The sequence below is a fragment of the Hyperoodon ampullatus genome, assembly GCF_949752795.1.
Source record: "Hyperoodon ampullatus genome assembly, chromosome: 14".
Classification (NCBI taxonomy): domain Eukaryota; kingdom Metazoa; phylum Chordata; class Mammalia; order Artiodactyla; family Ziphiidae; genus Hyperoodon; species Hyperoodon ampullatus.
Window position 1 is genome coordinate 5,962,794 of NC_136927.1, and position 17,704 is coordinate 5,980,497.

Below are 17,704 nucleotides of genomic sequence, written 5' to 3' on the forward strand. Positions count from 1 at the left end.
GGCAAGAAAAAGCAGAATTTGAGGAGATAAAGCAGGCATGAGAACCTGACTCAGATATGGCAAAGATTTTGCAATTATCAGACTTGAAGTTTAACTATGATTACTATGCTAGGACCTGTAATGGAAAAAAAGTGGACAACCTACAAAAACAGATGGATAATATAAGCAGAGAGATGGAAATTCTAAGAAAGAATCAAAAGGAAATGCTAGAAATCAAAAAGACAGTAACAGAAATGAAGAATGCCTTTGATAGGCTCATCAGTAGACTGGACACGGCTGAGGAAAAATCAGTGAGCTTTAATTTATGTCACTAGAAACTTCTCAAACTGAAAAACAAAGAGAAAAAATAATGGAGGGGGGGAAAGGAACAGAATATGCAAGAACTGTGAGACAATTACAAAAGATGTAACATATGCATAATTAAAATATGAGAAGGGACTTCCCTGGTGGTCCAGTGGTTAAGACTCCACACTTCCACTGCAGGGGGCATGGGTTCAATCCCTGGTTGGGGAAGTAAGATCCCACGTGCTGTGCAGCACAGCCAAGAAATAAAAAATAAGAATAAAAACAGGGGCTTCCCTGGTGGCGCAATGGTTAAGAATCGGCCTGCCAATGCAGGGGACACGGGTTTAAGCCCTGGTCTGGGAAGAACCCACATGCCGCGGAGCAACTAAGCCTGTGCGCCACAACTACTGAGCCTGCGCTCTAGAGCCCATGAGCCACAACTACTGAGCCCGCATGCCACAACTACTGAAGCCCGCGTGCCTAGAGCCTGTGCTCCGCAACAAGAGGAGCCACTACAATGAGAAGCCTGCACACCACAACGAAAGAGTAGCCCCTGCTCACCACAACTAGAGAAAGCCCATGTGCAGCAATGAAGACCCAATGCAGCCAAAAATAAATAAATAAATAAATAAATTTATTTTTAAAAATTAATTTTTTAAAACAATGAGAAGGAGAAGAAACACAGAAATAAGCAGAAGAAACATTTGAAATAATAATGGCTGAGGATTTTCCAAAATTAATGATAGATCCCAAAGTACAGATCCAGGAAGCTTGGAGAACACCAACGAGGATACATATCCAAAAAACTACACCTAGGCATATCATATTCAAACTGCAGAAAACCAAAGACAAATCCTCAAAGAAGCCAGAGGGAAAAAAAATCTCACCTGTAGAGGAGCAAAGTAAAGAATTACATCCGACTTCTCAGAAGCCATGAGCAAGAGAATGGAATAACACATCTGAAGCATTGAACGAATAAACCACCAACCTATAGTTGTATATCCAGAGAAATTATCCTTCAGAAGTGAAGAAGAAATACTTTCTCAGACAAACAAAAACTGAAGGAATGCACTGCCAGGAGACCTGCCTTGCAAAAACCGTTAAAAGTTCTTCCTAGAAAAGGAAAATATATATAGGTCAGAAACTCAGATCAACATTTAAAAAGGGAAAGCATAAGAGAAAGAATAAATGAAGGTAAAATAAAGTGTTTCACTTTTCTTTTTTTTTTCTTTTTTGGTCACACTGCATGGCTTGCGGGATCTTAGCTCCCCAACCAGGGCAGGGATTGAACCTGCACCCTTGGCAGTGAAAGCACGGAGTCCTAACCACCAGACTGCCAGGGAATTCCCTCATTTTTCTTATTGACTTAATAGATAACTGTTCAAAATAAAAAAAGCAACAATGTGCTGGGTGATCATAGCTTATGGATACGTGAAATGAATGACTGCAATGTTATAAGGAACGGGAAGGAGGACTCGGGAATACTCTGTTATGAGGTACCTGCACTATCTGTAAAGTGGTACAGAGTTACTTGAAAGGGTACATAGGGACTTTCCTGGTACCAGTGGCTAAGACTCTGCACTCCCAATGCAGGGGGCCCGGGTTCGATCTCTGGTGAGGGAACTAGATCCCACATGCTGCAACTAAGAATTCAAATGTTGCAACTAAAGATCCCACAGGCTGCAACTAAAGATCCTGCATGCTGCAACCATGTGCCACAAAGAAGAGCCCGCACGCAGCAATGACGATCCTGCGTGCCCCAACTAAGACCCAACACAGCCAAATAAATAAGTAAATAATAAAAAAACAAAAACCGGACATAGATTAGTTGCAAATATATATTACAAACTCCAGGGCAACCATTAAAATTTTTTTTCAAAAGAAGAATTGATATGCTAAGAGAAGAGAGAAAATGAAATCATATAAAATGCTCAATTAAAGCCAGAGAAGACAGGAAAAAGGGGGAATATATTTTAAAAAGGAAACAAAGAATAGTGCAATGAATGGAAAACAGTTACAAATATAGTAGATATTAATCCAACTATATCAGTAATCACTTTCAGTGTGAATGGTCTGAATACACCAATCAAAAGACAGAGCCTGGGGGCTTCCCTGGTGGTGCAGTGGTTAAGAATCTGCCTGCCAATGCAGGAGACATGGGCTGGAGCCTTGGTCTGGGAAGATCCCACATGCTGTGGAGCAAGTAAGCCCGTGCGCCACAACTACTGAGCCTGCGCTCTAGAGCCCGTGAGTCAAAACTACTGAGCCCGCACGTCACAACTACTGAAGCCCGTGCTCCTGGAGCCCATGCTCTCCAACAAGAGAAGCCACCACAATGAGAACCCCGTGCACTGCAACGAAGAGTAGCCCCTGTTCGCCACAACTAGAGAAAGCCTGCATGCAGCAACGAAGACCCAACATAGCCATAAATAAATAAATAAATAAATAAATAAATAAATAAATAAATAAATAAATAAATAAATAAAATTTAAAAAGAAGACAGAGCCTGTTAGAGTGGATAAAAAAACAAGACCCAATCATATGCAGTCTACAAGAAACCCATTTTAAATATAAAGACACACATAGATTGAAAGTAACGGGATAGGGACTTCCCTGGTGGCGAAGTGGTTAAGAATCTGCCTGCCAATGCAGGGGACGAGGGTTCGATCCCTGGCCCGGGAAGATCTCACATGCCATGGTGCAACTAAGCCCATGCACCACAACTACTGAGCCCGTGAGCCACAACTACTGAAACCCAAGCACCTAGAGCCCATGCTCCACAACAAGAGAAGCCACTGCAATGAGAAGCTCGCGCACTGCAACAAAGAGTGGCCCTTGCTCTCCGCAACTACAGAAAGCCCGTGAGCAGCAACGAAGACCCAGCACAGCCAAAAATAAATTTAAAAAAATAAATTTATTAAAAAAAAAGTAAAGGGATAGAGAAAGATTTACCATGCTAACACTAATCAAAAGAAAGCTGGAGTAGCTATGTGGATCTCAGACAAAGCAGACTCAGAACAAGGAAAATTATCAGGGATAAAGAGGGACATCACATAATGATAAAGGAGATAATTCTCCAAGAAGACATAACAATCCTTGAACATATGGACTAACCACAGAGTACAACATACAAGAGGCAAGATATGATAGAACTACAAGGAGAAATAGACACATCCACTATTACGGTTCAACACTTCAGCACACTTCTGTCCATAACTGACATATCCAGCAGGCACAGAATCATTAGGGATGTGATGTAGTTGAACTGAAGAGCATCATCAGTTATGTGGACCTAATGAACCTTTCTAGAATACTTCATCAGAATTCATCAATATTCAAAAAAAGAAAAGTGGCAGTCCCATGGTTAGGGTTTGGCACTTCCGCTGTGGCCCGGGTTCAATCCCTGGTCAGGGAACTAAGATCCCACAAGCCTCACAGTGCGGCCAAAAAACACCCCCAAAACACAAGGATTTTATTGTATAGCACAGGGAACTATATTCAATATCTTGGAATAAATTATAATGAAAAAGAATTTTAAAAAGAATATAGATATATACATACATATGTATAACCAAACTACTTTGCTCTACACCTGAAACTAACACAATATTATAAATCAACTATACTTCAATTAAAAAAAAAAGATTCATCAGTATTCATAGACTATAATAGCAGAATGCATCTTCTTCTCAAGCTCACATGGAACACTCACCAAGACAGACCTCATCCTGGGTCATAAAACATACATCAACAAATTTTTAAAAAACTGAAATCACACAAAGCATCCTATCTAACCACAATGGAATTAAACTAGAGGTAAGTAACAGAAGGAGGAAAATCTCCCAACACTTGGAAATTAAACAACATACTCTTAATAATCTATTGGTCAGGGAGGATATCTCATGGGAAGTTTTAAAATATATTAAACTGAATGGAAATGAAAGTGCAGCATATAAAAATCTATAGGGTGCAGCTAAAGTAGTTCTCAGAGGGCAATTTCTATCACTAAATACTTACATTAGAAAAGATGAAGAGTCTTGAATCAGTATTCTCAGCTTCCACCTTAAGAAACTAGAAAAAAAGAGCAAAACGAATGTAAGCAAGCAGAAGAGCGCAAATAATAAGAAGGAAAAATCGATGAAATTGAAAACAGAAAAGTAATAGAGAAAAATCAATAAAACTCAAAGCTGATTTTTGTTAGAGGTGATTGATAAACCTCTAGCAAGACTAACAGAGAAAAAAGAGAGAAGACACAAACTGTCATCATTAGAAATAAAAGAATATCTTTACAGATTCTGCAGACATTAAAAGCATAATAAGGAATACTACAAATACCTCTACACACATAACTTCAACAACTTAGATGAAATGGGCCAATTCCTTGAAAATCACAAAGTATCAGAACTTCCCCAAGATCAAATATGTAGATAATCTAAATGATAGTTCTAAAACTATTAAAGAAATTTAATCTGTAGTTTAAAAACTTCCAAAAAAGAAATTGCCAAGTGCAGATGGCTTTACTAGCAAATCCTACCAAACATTTAAGTTGGAAATAACACCAGTCCTATACAATATCTTCCAGAAAATAAAAGAAACAACCCTTCCCACCTCATTTTACAAGGCCAGCATTATCTCGATGCCAAAAGCAGGCAATGACAATACAAGAGAAAAAAACCTAGGTCAATATCTCTCATGAATATAGATGCAGAATTCCTCAACAAAATATTAGCAAATCAAACCCAGGAATACATAAGAATAATAATACACTTATGAAGTGGGTTTATATCAGAAATGCAAGGCTGATTTAATATTCAAAAATCAATCAAAGATAGTACCAAAACATCTACTTAACTTCTTTCATTTGTACCAATCCTTCGAATAAAGTAATTTGGTACCTCCCCACCTCCTTCCCCTCCCAACAACAATGATTGATCATTGCAACAACAGACTAAAAAGAAAAACCTACACGATCACATCAGTGGATGCAGAAAAAGCATTTCAAAAATTCAATATCCACTCATGCCAAAAACTCTCAGCAAACTATGAATAAAAGGGAACTTCCTTAAGCTGATGAAGAGCATCTATTAAAAAACCCATAGCTTAACCCACCATACTTAACAGTGAAACACTGAATGTTTTCTCTGTACGACTGGAAAAAGCAAGGACGTCCAGTCTCACCCTTCTTATTCTGCATCATACTGGAAGACATAGTACAATGAAGGAAAAGGAAACAAAAGCCATTCAGATTGGAAATGAAGAAACAAAACTCCCTATTCACAGATTACATGATTGTCTATGTAAAAAACCCCAAGAAATCTACAAAAAAAAACTCCTAAAGCTAATAAGTTTAGCAAAATCATAGAATACAAGTCAACATACAAAATCAATCATATTTCAGTGGAGTTGAAACTGAAATTTACAAAACAATACTACTTACAACACCTATGCAAAAAAAGTGAACATTTAAGTATAATTCTATAATGCAGATCTGTATGCTGAAAACTACAAAACACTAATGAAAGAAATCAAAGAAGATCTAAATAAATGAAGAGACATACCATTTTCATGCATTAGAAGACTCAATATAGTTAAGATGTCAATGCTCCCCAAACTGACCTGTAGATTTAACATAATTCCGAAAGAAATCCCAGCAGAGTTTTTTATTTGGACAGGCTGATTCTAAAATGCATATGGAAGGGCAAAGGAACTAGAATAGACAAAGTATTTTGAAAAAAAGGAATAACGGGAACTCCCTGGCAGTACAGTGGTTAGGGCTCTGTACTGAGGGCCCGGGGTTCAATCCCTCGTTGGATAAGATCCTACAAGCCACACAACTCGGCCGAAAAAAAAAAAAAAAAGGAATAAAGTTGGAGGATTCATATTACCTAATTTTATGACTTATTTCAAGTCTACAATAATCAAGACAGTGTGGTGTTCATGAAGGGATGAGCACAAACAGTCCTCTCTTGGTATCCGCAGGGGATTGGTTCCAGGACACCCTAGCAGACACCAAAATCCGCAGGTGCTCAAGTCCCTCATATAAAATGGCAGAGTCCAGTCGACCCTCCATGGCCTTCCACATCCCAGGGTTCTGCATCCGGGAGTTCAACCAACTGTGGATCAAACTGCGTGGATACAGAGGGACAACTGTGTACATACCTAAATCAATGGAACTGAATCCAGAAATAGACTCACAAATATTGCCATGTGATCTCTGATAAAGTTGCAAAACCGATTTGATAGAGTAACAATAGTGTTTGCAGCAAACGCTGTTGGAACAATGGAATATCCATATGCAGGAAAAAGAAACAACGAAAACCTCACACCTTATACAAAAATTAACTCAAAGTTTATCATTAATCTATACATAAAACATAATAGTACAACACTTTCAGAAGAAAACATGGGAGGAAATCTTTATCACTTGGAGTTAGATGAGTTCTTAAAAAGGACACAAAAAGTAAAATCCATTTAAGACACCGATAAATTGGATTTCAGCAAAATTAAAACTTTTTGATGTTAAAGGTACTGCTCAGATAATGAAAAGGCAAGCCACAGACTGGGAGAAAATCTCTGCAAATTACATATTCAACAAAGGACTAGCATAAATAATATAAAAAGAACTATTAAGGGGAATTCCCTGGCAGTCCAGTGGTTAGAACTTGGAGCTTTCACTGCCAAGTTCGATCCCTGGTAGGGAACTAAGATCCCGCAAGCCGCATGGCAAGGCCAGGAAAAAAAAAAAAAAAACCTATAACTGAACATTTAGAATACAACCCTTAAAAAAAACTTGCAAGGCACTGGAATGGACACACTTCCAAAGGAGATACATGGATGGCAGATAAGCACATGAAAAGATGCTCAAGGGACTTCCCTGGCGGTCCAATGGTTAAGACTCCTTGCTTCCACTACAGGGGGCACGGGTTCGATCCCTGGTCGGGGAACTAAGATCCCACATGCGGGGGATCTGCACCACAAGGTGCAGTGAAAAATTTTTTTAAAAAAACAGAAAAGAAAACATGCTCAACATCTTTCCCCAATAGGGAAATTCAAATTAAACTGCCATGAGATACCACCACACACACCTATTAGAATAGCTAAAATTTAAATGTTTAAGAAATTCCAATACCCAGAGCTGGCAAGGACAGCAAATGAAACTCACATTGGTGCTGAAAATGCAAAATGTGTAGCCACTCTGGGAAAGCAGTTTCTTATGAAATTAAACAAAGATTTACCATGAGACTCAGCAATCCCATACCTCAGTATTTACCCTAGGAAAACGAAATGTTTACAAATGCAAATGCTTACAATAGTTGCATTCATAATTGTCAAAAAGTGGAGACTATCCTAATGTCCTCCATCAGGTGAATGGATGGACCGGGTGTGGTAACCCTCACCTGGAACGCTGCTCTCAGTGAAAGGACAAGCATCCGTGCAGCCACACCGACGCTGAGAGAAAGAGCCAGGAAAGGCCACGTGCTGTAAGATTTCATTTATGTGACATTCTGGAAAAGGCAAGACTATGGGGTCAGCAAACACGGGCAGGGTTAGCGCTACCCAAGGGCAGCACGTGTTTTTGGTGATGGAGCTGTTGTGTTCTCATTGTGGTGACAGTTACACAAATCTGCACGTGTTAAAACTCTTGGAACTATACACATGCATGCACATATAAGTCAATTTTTGTGTAAGCAATTTTTTTTTTAAAGGGAGAGAGAGGTCATTTTCCAGAAACTTCTGCCTTCAGCCCTTTAACATAAGTCCCCTGGAGGCAAGGGAACACCAAGGTCTGGTACCATCTTGGAATGGGAAAAACAGATAAAACACATATTGTGGGTTTTTTGTTTGTTTGTTTGTTTTGGACACATGGCATGCAGGATCTTAGTTCCCCGACCACCAGGGATCGAACCCACGCCCCCTGCAGCGGAAGTGCGGAGTCTTAACCACTGGACCGCCAGGGAAGTCCCTAAAACACATATTGAATTTCAATAAATTATCCTACTACAGGCTTACAAACGCTAAGGCACATATAGCTAGCTTGACCAAACAAAATCACTTCAGTTTTCCTCTGAGGGTCTGTTATTAACTTCCCAACGGGTTTCAACCTCACTCCCGTTTGAGCAGCAAAGGTGTGGAATGTGAAGCTGCAATTCCCTCTCATCTCTCACCCAGTCTCAAACGCTGGGAACAGGACCAGCCCCAGTAAATGGAGGTGGGCAGGTCACCTTCTCCCTGGAGGCCACTGTGGAGGAGAGATGTGGGTGCAGATGCATTCTGAGAGACAAACGAGTAACCTACATTTCTCTGCCTGAAGTGAGAGGCGAGGGCACACTGGAGCCAGCAGGAAGGCGGGCAGAGCAGAGACTTTCCCAAATGGGATGGACAACTCACACCCAAGGCTGTGAGCCCCGTGACCCTTACCATCAGAGAAATGTTATTAGTGGTCACAGAACCACCTAGAGCTTTATCAGCAAGCCAGCTGGAGCATTTGATTTTCTATTGCTAGAAATTCTAGGAGAGAATTCACATAAACACTAACATTTTTTTCTTTTCCAAAATGTTTGAGATCCAAACTTTGAGGTGAGTGGATGTTACTGTGAAGGCTCTTTTTTCACGCATTAGTCAGAGAACAGATCAGAAGGTCAGCGCAAGGGGCACCTGCTGGCTTCAGGGTCCCACACCTGCCAGAACAATGCTGTCAAGATACCCAAGAACACAGGCTGAGTCCTAAGGGCATGATCTTGCTTTTCTTTATCAAAAATAAGCAAACATTTAACAGGCACAATCTTGCTAATCACTAAAGAAACCAAATTAAAACAACACAAGCAAGAGGTTTCCACCACAGGGTGCACGTGAGCTGACTGCAGCTGCCTGGCCCTCTGGGGTCAAGGGCTGACTCTCCCACACCCCTCGCAGGGAGGAGCTGGTGAGGATGTTCTGGTCAGAGACCCCGCTGCACACTCATCCCACCAGCCACATAAAGGAGCAGTGGCGGGGCTGGAGGAAAGAAGCGAGGAGTGTGCTTTCATATCCAAAGAGAGAGAAAATAGAAAGCCTGAAATTTTTCATTGAATGTTATCTGAAAGTCCCTAACTGCTCAGAAAAAAACAAGAAGCCTAACCAGAGGGAATAGCTCAGCACACCAGGTGAATGTTTTCAACAGCAGTGAAAATGGACAGACTTGTAAACTGCATGAACACACAAGGCTCATCTTTTACAAAACTACAGGGACTTCCCTGGAGGCCCAGTGGGTAACACTCCACGCTCCCAACGCAGGTGGTCTGGGTTCGACCCCTGGTCAGGGAACTAGATCCTGCATGCATCCCGCGACTGAGTCCACATGCTGAAACTAAAGATCCCACGTGCTGCAACTAAAGATCCCACAGGCCGCAACGAAGATCCTGTGTGCCATGCAACTAAGACCAGGGCAGCCAAAATAAATTAAAGATAAAACACTACAGAAATTAGCAGAAAAAGACAGAAGTCTAGCACACATTTCAACTCCACACAATACGTTCATCCACACGGGAGGAAATGAGGAAAGAACCTGCAAGGTAATGATAACGTCTTGGTGAACATATTCTTTTCCTTTAAGTTACCCATGTTTATCATTTTCTGAAATGTGTGTATATTTTGTTTGCCATTCTGAGTAGTTTCTTTTTGTGGGATAATTGTTGCAATTTATTTTTATTTCAGTCAAGTGACCTTAAAGGTTGAGAGAGAAAAATGAAAAGGGCTCTAGGAGTTTTTCTCAACACCCCACTCCCAGCTGTGCAAGCCCTGGAGTCTACTTTCTGTGGACAGTCAGAGCCACTGGAGATATGTCTCGACCTTTGACACCTCCATAGGATGCTTGCTTTTGCTAAATAATCTTGCGACAATATAAAACTAGTATTTCTTAAGCACTCATCCTGTAATGGGCACATTCCTAAACACTGAGGAATTTAGCTTTGTGAGGGAGGCACTATTATCAACCTTCTATTAAAAGCAAGGAAAATGAGGCACAGAGAGGTTAGGTAATTTGCCCAAGGTCACAGAGCTAGTAAGTGAACACACACTGAGGTCTAACCACACAGTTAGAGCTACCAACCTTAACCTACTACCTCATGCCTACTAATAACATGTAAACCCACAAAGCAGTTTTGAATAGTAAAAAAAAAAAAAAAGTTTTTCCATGAATAAGTGCAAGAATCTGAAATCCAGAATAGATAGGAAAATGTCTCTTCTAGCTCTAAACCAAACTAGAAAGTCCTAATGTTATGCAAGAATTTTGTATTAGGAAACCTAACTATAAGGAGAGAACATTAACTTGGATAGTCCCCCAAATTAAAAAGCAGTACTTCAACCAAACATTCCGTGCCCCAGTCCATTTCTATTCATCTGTTAGGAAACTTTCTCTGTGCCAGAACCTTTCTTGTGTTGTGTTGATGAAGTAACACGGTCCACAAAATCAATTCAGAAAACCCTGCGAACAAATTGCCCCCTGCTCACTGTTATCCTACCTTTCTTATCTTAAATTCCAGCCATGAAGTTAGGAGCCTAAAGGCACATCACACAAAACTGTTGATCTTGTTTGTTCTCTACACATATTTAAAAGTCCACAGAATCCAGCAGTGGCCTGAATACCCTGGGTTTCTCCTTCTAAAGAATGAGCCTGCTGTGAAGGTCACTATCAACACCAACAACTCAGTGGTCCCCAAAGCAGATTCAGAATCACCAAGAAGTAATCACCCAAAATGCAAATGAAATGTGGTAGTGGAGAAACTAGGCCACGGGGAAATCACAGTATTTTGCTACTGCAGTTGCTTTAAGTCCATGCCAAACAAAATAAAGGAAAATGTTACCATCCTGGGCTGACTCAAAGTTTCCCAAGTCAAATGGCACTACAAAGACTCAGATGGAGCCATTCCCACATCTGACACACAGGGGTTCAAGAACTAGTGAGATACTGTGGTGCAACAGAAGTTCCAACCACACTCACAGTGGCCCTAGCATGGAGATGAGCCCAGAAGCACCAGGCACGGCCAGTTCTATAAAACGCACCTGCTCCTGATGGAGCCTGCCAGCATCCGGTGTACAACCAGCCCCACCCGACTCACCCATGAACTGAACACTGTACCAGAAAGAAACCTGGGAGGAAGTGCTAGGAGTCAAGGAGCAGCAGGGTCGGCCATACACTTGCAGGAGCTCAGAGCAGGGTCTACCTAGCGGGAACTGGCCACTTGAATGATTCTAATTTAAAGTCTTCCTAAAATGCTCTCATCTTTTAAGTCACAGAATTGCAGAGTTTTATGGTAACTTAACTTGCCTTGTATATTATCTTGACAGACTTGGGAAAAATATCCTCATTTGACAAATGGGGAAAATAAGGCACAGACATTTGGAGCCCAAAGACACTTCTAGAAATAGGCAGTCTAGGACTTCCCTGGTGGCGCAATGGTGAAGAATCCACCTGTCAATTCAGGGGACATGGGTTCAATCCCAGGTCCAGAAAGATCCCACATGCCATGGAGCAACTAAGCCCGTGCGCCACAACTACTGGGCCTGTGCTCTAGAGCCCACGTGCCACAACTACTGAAGCCCACGCGTCTAGAGCCCGTGCTCTGCAATGAGAGAAGCCACAGCAATGAGGAGCCCGGGCACCGCAACAAAGAGTAACCCCCGCTCACTGCAACTAGAGAAAGCCCACGCACAGCAAGACCCAACACAGCCAAAAAAGAAAAAAGAAAAAAAAAAAAAAAGCAGCCTCTGTTCCAGGTGAGACTGGGACACACACACCCCATCTCCATAAGCACTGACAGGTCCCTGTGCTCCTCCCATGGGGCCATTCTGGAGCCAACTCTGGTTAAAAATCAGGTTTACACTCCCTGAGATAGGGAACTCAGAGGGAGAGCAGTTTGGGGTGGTAGAGGTGAAGACAGAAATCCAACCTGGAATGTGTTGAGTTTGAAATATCTACCAGGCACAGAGGTGGAAATGAGCAAATGTAGCTGGATATCTGGCCTGGAACAAAGACGCGAGCTGAGAGACTGAAAAAACTTTACACATGAAGCTACTCGAAGCACTGTCTTCTTTTTCCCACTTCTCAGACAAAGCCAGGGAGAATACCATATCTCATCAAATCCACGATGCCACCGATTCTAAGACAAATCACTAAGAAAGAAAAACTGATGTCCAAACCTGACACAATGAATTCTAAGAAAGCATTGATTATATATAAGATGCACCCCAAATTCAGAGATGTTATAAGATGAAAAAAAATGCATCTTAGAAAAGATGTAATATGGGACTTCCCTGGTGGTGCAGTGGTTAAAACTTCGCCTTCCAACGCAGGGGGTGTGGGTTCAGTCCCTGGTTGGGGAGCTAAGATCTCACATGCCTCACGGCCAGGAGACCAAAACATAAAACAGAGGCAATACTGTAACAAATTCGATAAAGACTTAAAAAAACAAACAGAAGAAAAGATGAAATACTGCCAACTTTTATTGGTGGAAGGTATTTAGATTGCAGTGAATCCAGGGTGGACATCTGTCTTTGTAACTTTTTATTCTGATATCATTTCAAGTGTATAGAGAAGTTGCAAGAACAGTACAAAGAATTCTCGAATACTCTTTACCCAGCTAGCTTCACCAATTGATTGTTTTTACTTTGCCTCATTTATCATGTCCATGTGATCATTTTTCTTTCCCACCCTCTCTCCCCTTCCCCCACTGAGTTTCAGACTCTGTGCCCTCTTATCCCTAAAGACTTCCATATGTATTTACAAACTCAAGGACATAGTCAGAGTATGATGATCAAACTCGGGAAATGTGACATGGCTAACATACTATTGGCCAATCTACCTTTACACTCATATTTTGTCCACTGTCCCAATAATATCCTTTATAGTCACTCCCTCCCCAATCCAGTCTACAGTGAAGCACTGTATACAGAGGACTTCCTTGGCAGCCCAGTGGTTAAGACTCCGTGCTTCCAATTCAGGGGGTGTGGGTTCAATCCCTGATGGCGGAACAAAGATCCCACATGCCACACTGTGCAGCCAAAAAAAAAAAAAAGAAAAAAAAATCACTGTATACAGAGGACTTCCTTGGCAGCCCAGTGGTTAAGACTCCGTGCTTCCAATTCAGGGGGTGTGGGTTCAATCCCTGATGGCGGAACAAAGATCCCACATGCCGCACTGTGCAGCCAAAAAGAAAAAAAAATCACTGTATACGGTTGTCAGATCCCTTTAGCACTTTTTCAACTGGAATGGTTCTTCAGTCTTTCTTTGTGTTTCTTGACCCTGAAATCATGAAAGTTTTGAAGAGTACAGAGGCCACTTACTTTACAGAATGTGGCTCAAATGTAGTTTGTCTCAGGTCTCTGCACAATGAGATTCAGGTTACGGCGGGAATACCCCAGGTAAGGTGGTGCCCTTCTCTGCACCTCTTTTTTTTTTTTTTGCGGTACGCGGGCCTCTCACTGCTGTGGCCTCTCCCGTTGCGGAGCACAGGCTCCGGACGCACAGGCTCAGCCGCCATGGCTCACGGGCCCAGCCGCTCCACGGTATGTGGGATCTTCCCGGACTGGGGCATGAACCCGTGTCCCCTGCATCGGCAGGCGGACTCTCAACCACTGCGCCACCAGGGAAGCCCTCTCTGTACCTCTTATCAGGAGGTTAACTGGGACCTTAACGTTGATTGCTTAGTTAAGGGGCGTCCACAGCAGGGCAGTCAAAGTCTTCTTTTATGTGTACAATTTGGAATAATGAAAATTCAAAAAGAATTTAAAATGTATCAAGAACTGCTTAATTTTAAAGCCACATTGCTGCATGAACTATCAGCTATTTTTTTACTCTTTTGCTACAAAGCAGGGCCGGCTAAGTCTGAATTACACAGGACCCTGCAAACATCCTGTTTGAAGAGGTTTTCTGAGGAGTGCTACCAGCAGCGAGAACGGGCCATTAATGTAGATTATGAGGTTTAGAAATTGGGCGTTCATGTTTCTGGCCCAGTCAGGGGGCAAACTCGCCCTGTCACTTTCTTCATCTAGATCCTCGGAGAGCGGAGACTTCACTGGAGCCAGACCACAGAATCGGTCACCTGGGCCCAGGGAGCTACCGGGTGGAGCTGCAGTCGGCACAGAGGAATCACCCCCGTGGGACAGAAGGCACCGCCCTCCCTGTTATCACGGGGTCACACATTCCCCAGTGTGAGGGGAGGAGTCTCATCTGTCCAAGGCTCAGCCGTCCCTCCCCAGCTGCAGAACTGATGATTCTGCCCACTTTTGCCTGGTTTTGTCCACTTCCACGAAGGCAGCCGGAAGCCAGGAAGCCACGTGGACGGACAGTGCCAGCACCTCCCTCCTCGGACCACCCGAGTGCGGGGCAGGTGGACATACTCTAGATCCGGTGAGCTCTCCCTGGGGTGTGACAGCCTGCTTGTCAAACTCTCCACTGAGCAGACTGCCTTGTTGGTTTTTAAAGAATTTACAACCATTTACAAAATTCCTGTGCCCTGAAACTAAACTCCAAGTCAGTGAATGTTTCATTACATTACTTGATGTTGGCTCTTATGTTCATGCCATCTTGTGACCCTGAGAGCGACCCCACGGCCCCGTGTGAACCGCGCTCCGACGGATCCGCCCTGGCAGGACCAGTCCACTGCCCTCCGCGGCGGGGCTGGCAGAGGCTCAGCCCGATCCTAGCATCAGACTCTTCTGTTGTTATTGTTAGTTGTCGTTGTTACTTCCGAGGGCACACACAGCCACGAGGCCCACAGGAGGCAAAGCCCAATTTATTAAGCCGTCCACACTCTTGCCCACAGGCGGAATTTGGGTGGACAGTTCCTCTCTTGCCCCGCACTTCACGTGTCTAGACAGATCACGTAAGTCACAGGTTTGTATCAACACTGAAAACTCCTCATTTTCTTTCTAATGTAAAGAAATGATGTTGTCACTGAGGCAGTGAGGTACAGTCTTCGAGATGGGGAAGACAGCACGCCCCAGCTCAGCGGACTGCTTGCTGTGAGCACCACCCAAAGGAATTTACCCAAAGCACTGAGAACAGAGCCTGGCACACAGTGTGCGCTCAGCCAAAATTTAAACACAGATCATCAAGAGATCGGGGCTCCATTTCCAACAGTAGCTTGGCCAGGGCACGAGCTCAGGTACTGGGGACATGCCACCTGTGTGGCGAGCCACACAAGCCCTCTGGTGACCAGGCACCCAAAGCCTGCCCCCCGCAGTCCCCACACACCCCGCTTCCAGGGAGTAGCGGCAGGGAAGTGGGGGGACCTGACGCAGATTGGGGAGGGGGTCCTCTCCCAGCCAGTGACCGGTTCAAATGGCCCGGAGGCCAAGAGGCGTTTTACTCCTCATTCTTTTTTTTTTTTTTTTAATTTAGGCTGTGCCGGGTTTTAGTTGTGGCATACGGGATCTTCATTGCGGCATGCAGACTTCTTAGTTGCAGCATACATGCAGGATCTAGTTCCCTGACCAGGGATCGAACCTGGGCCCCCCGCATTGGAAGCGCAGAGTCTTACCCACTGGACCACCAGGGAAGTCCCCACTCCTCATTCTTAAAGCGAGCCATGGAAGCCAAACTCCCTCTCCCTCCGATGTGAGTGAGACAGCCACCACCAACATGACACTGTGAGGAAGAGGGGCAACCTGGCCCCAGAGGCTGCTTCAGCCACCAGAACAACCCATCCTGAAGCCTGTACTTTCCTTTGGGACCTCTCTTTGTTTAAGCCAAGACTGAGTCAGGCTGTCTATCACAGGCAGCTAAAAACATAACTGATGTATACCTACAAATGTAAAATCCTTCACTGGAAACTTAAAAACCTAGAGATTGTGAAGACTGATTTCCCTTCAGATCTTTAACAATCACAGTAAATGATGACCATTCTGAGAAACTCCAACATACCAAAATCTTAACTTATTAAGCAAAGCAGATGCCCAAACAAGGTAACTGGGTTATAAGAGCATGTGTCACATCACAAGGATTTGCCAGTTTCCTCTCATGAAATACAAAATAACTGTCAACACATAAAAGCTGGTATGTGCCAGCACCTTCAGGGCTGTGGTTCATTTGAGACTATGCATCAGTCTTGAGAAATGAGAAGGCATCATCCCTTGAAGTCTAAGGAAGGACAATCCAGGGTCAAGGGAGACAGAAAAGTGCAACCACCAGCAGCAGATGCAAACTCCAACTTCCATCAAGAGGTTAAAAACACAGAATGCTCCAAAGGACTCCTTTGTCCCACGGTTCACAAACCAAAAGATGTCGACAGTCAGAATCCTTTGGTAGAGAGGTTTCACCAGGGGCTCAAGGTTACCTCAAGGATGGGGGAAGAAAAGACTTCTGCTGTCACCTCCCTCCAAATAGCTCCAGGTAGGGTCTGACCCAAAGTATTGGCCTCCTGCTTGTGATTAACCAAATTGCTGGCCTTGAGCCTGAATTCCTAATTCGTACTTGAAGCCAAGGACTAAGCTAAGCCCAAATCTAAAGTCCAGTTACAGCCACTGCTACTCAACTTTTTAGGGAATGACCACGGAATCGGAGAGCAAAGTGGCCACGGCACTGGAAACACCCTTCCAGGCCGGAAGGCACTACTCCTTCCAGTCAGGAGCCACACCACAGCCCTGACTCCACCTCTGAAACGTCCACTTCCAGGCCACGCCAGACACTGATTTGCCTCCTTCTTCTGGATCTATCTTGAGTCAGGAAAGGAGAGAGATGTTTAGCAACCACCTGTTTGTGGCAAGATCCAAAGCTAAGCATCCAAGGTGAAAAGAATGTGGTCAGAGGGCTCTCTCACATGCCCCAAGTCCCAAACGCCACGTGTGCCATCTTCCAAAAAAACACGAAACGAACTATCCAGTAACCGACACCTAAAGCTACTCATAATAAAAGGGCAGGATCTGAACACCCTGAATACTTACAGTTAGAACTTTGCAACTTTTTTGTTACTCTATTTCCCACCACCAGATGTTCACAAGGGCTAAGGACACAGAACCCAAGACACACTAACGCTAAGGGATTCACAGCACGGCATCAGCAATTGCACAGCTCGCCCACCTCCAAGCAGCCCTGCAAACCGCAATGTCTGGGGTAAACATGAGCTAAAGAAAAACAGCTTTCCATCAAAGTTTATATAAACTCCTCAGTTGAAGGGCATTCCCTGGCGGTCCAGTGGTTAGGACTCTGCGCTTCCATTGCAGGGGGCACGTGTTCGATCCCCGGTCAGGGAACTAAGATCCCGGCAAGCCCGGCGGCACGGCCAAAATAAAAAATAAAAACATAAACTTCTCAACTGAAAAAATGTTAAGACCCTAATTTTTCCATAAAATGTTCTCTTTCTAATTTGATGATGTAACGTTATCTGAAGTTCAGGTTCTTTGGAGATGGCTTGTTATTTTACCATTCTGCCATAACAGTTAT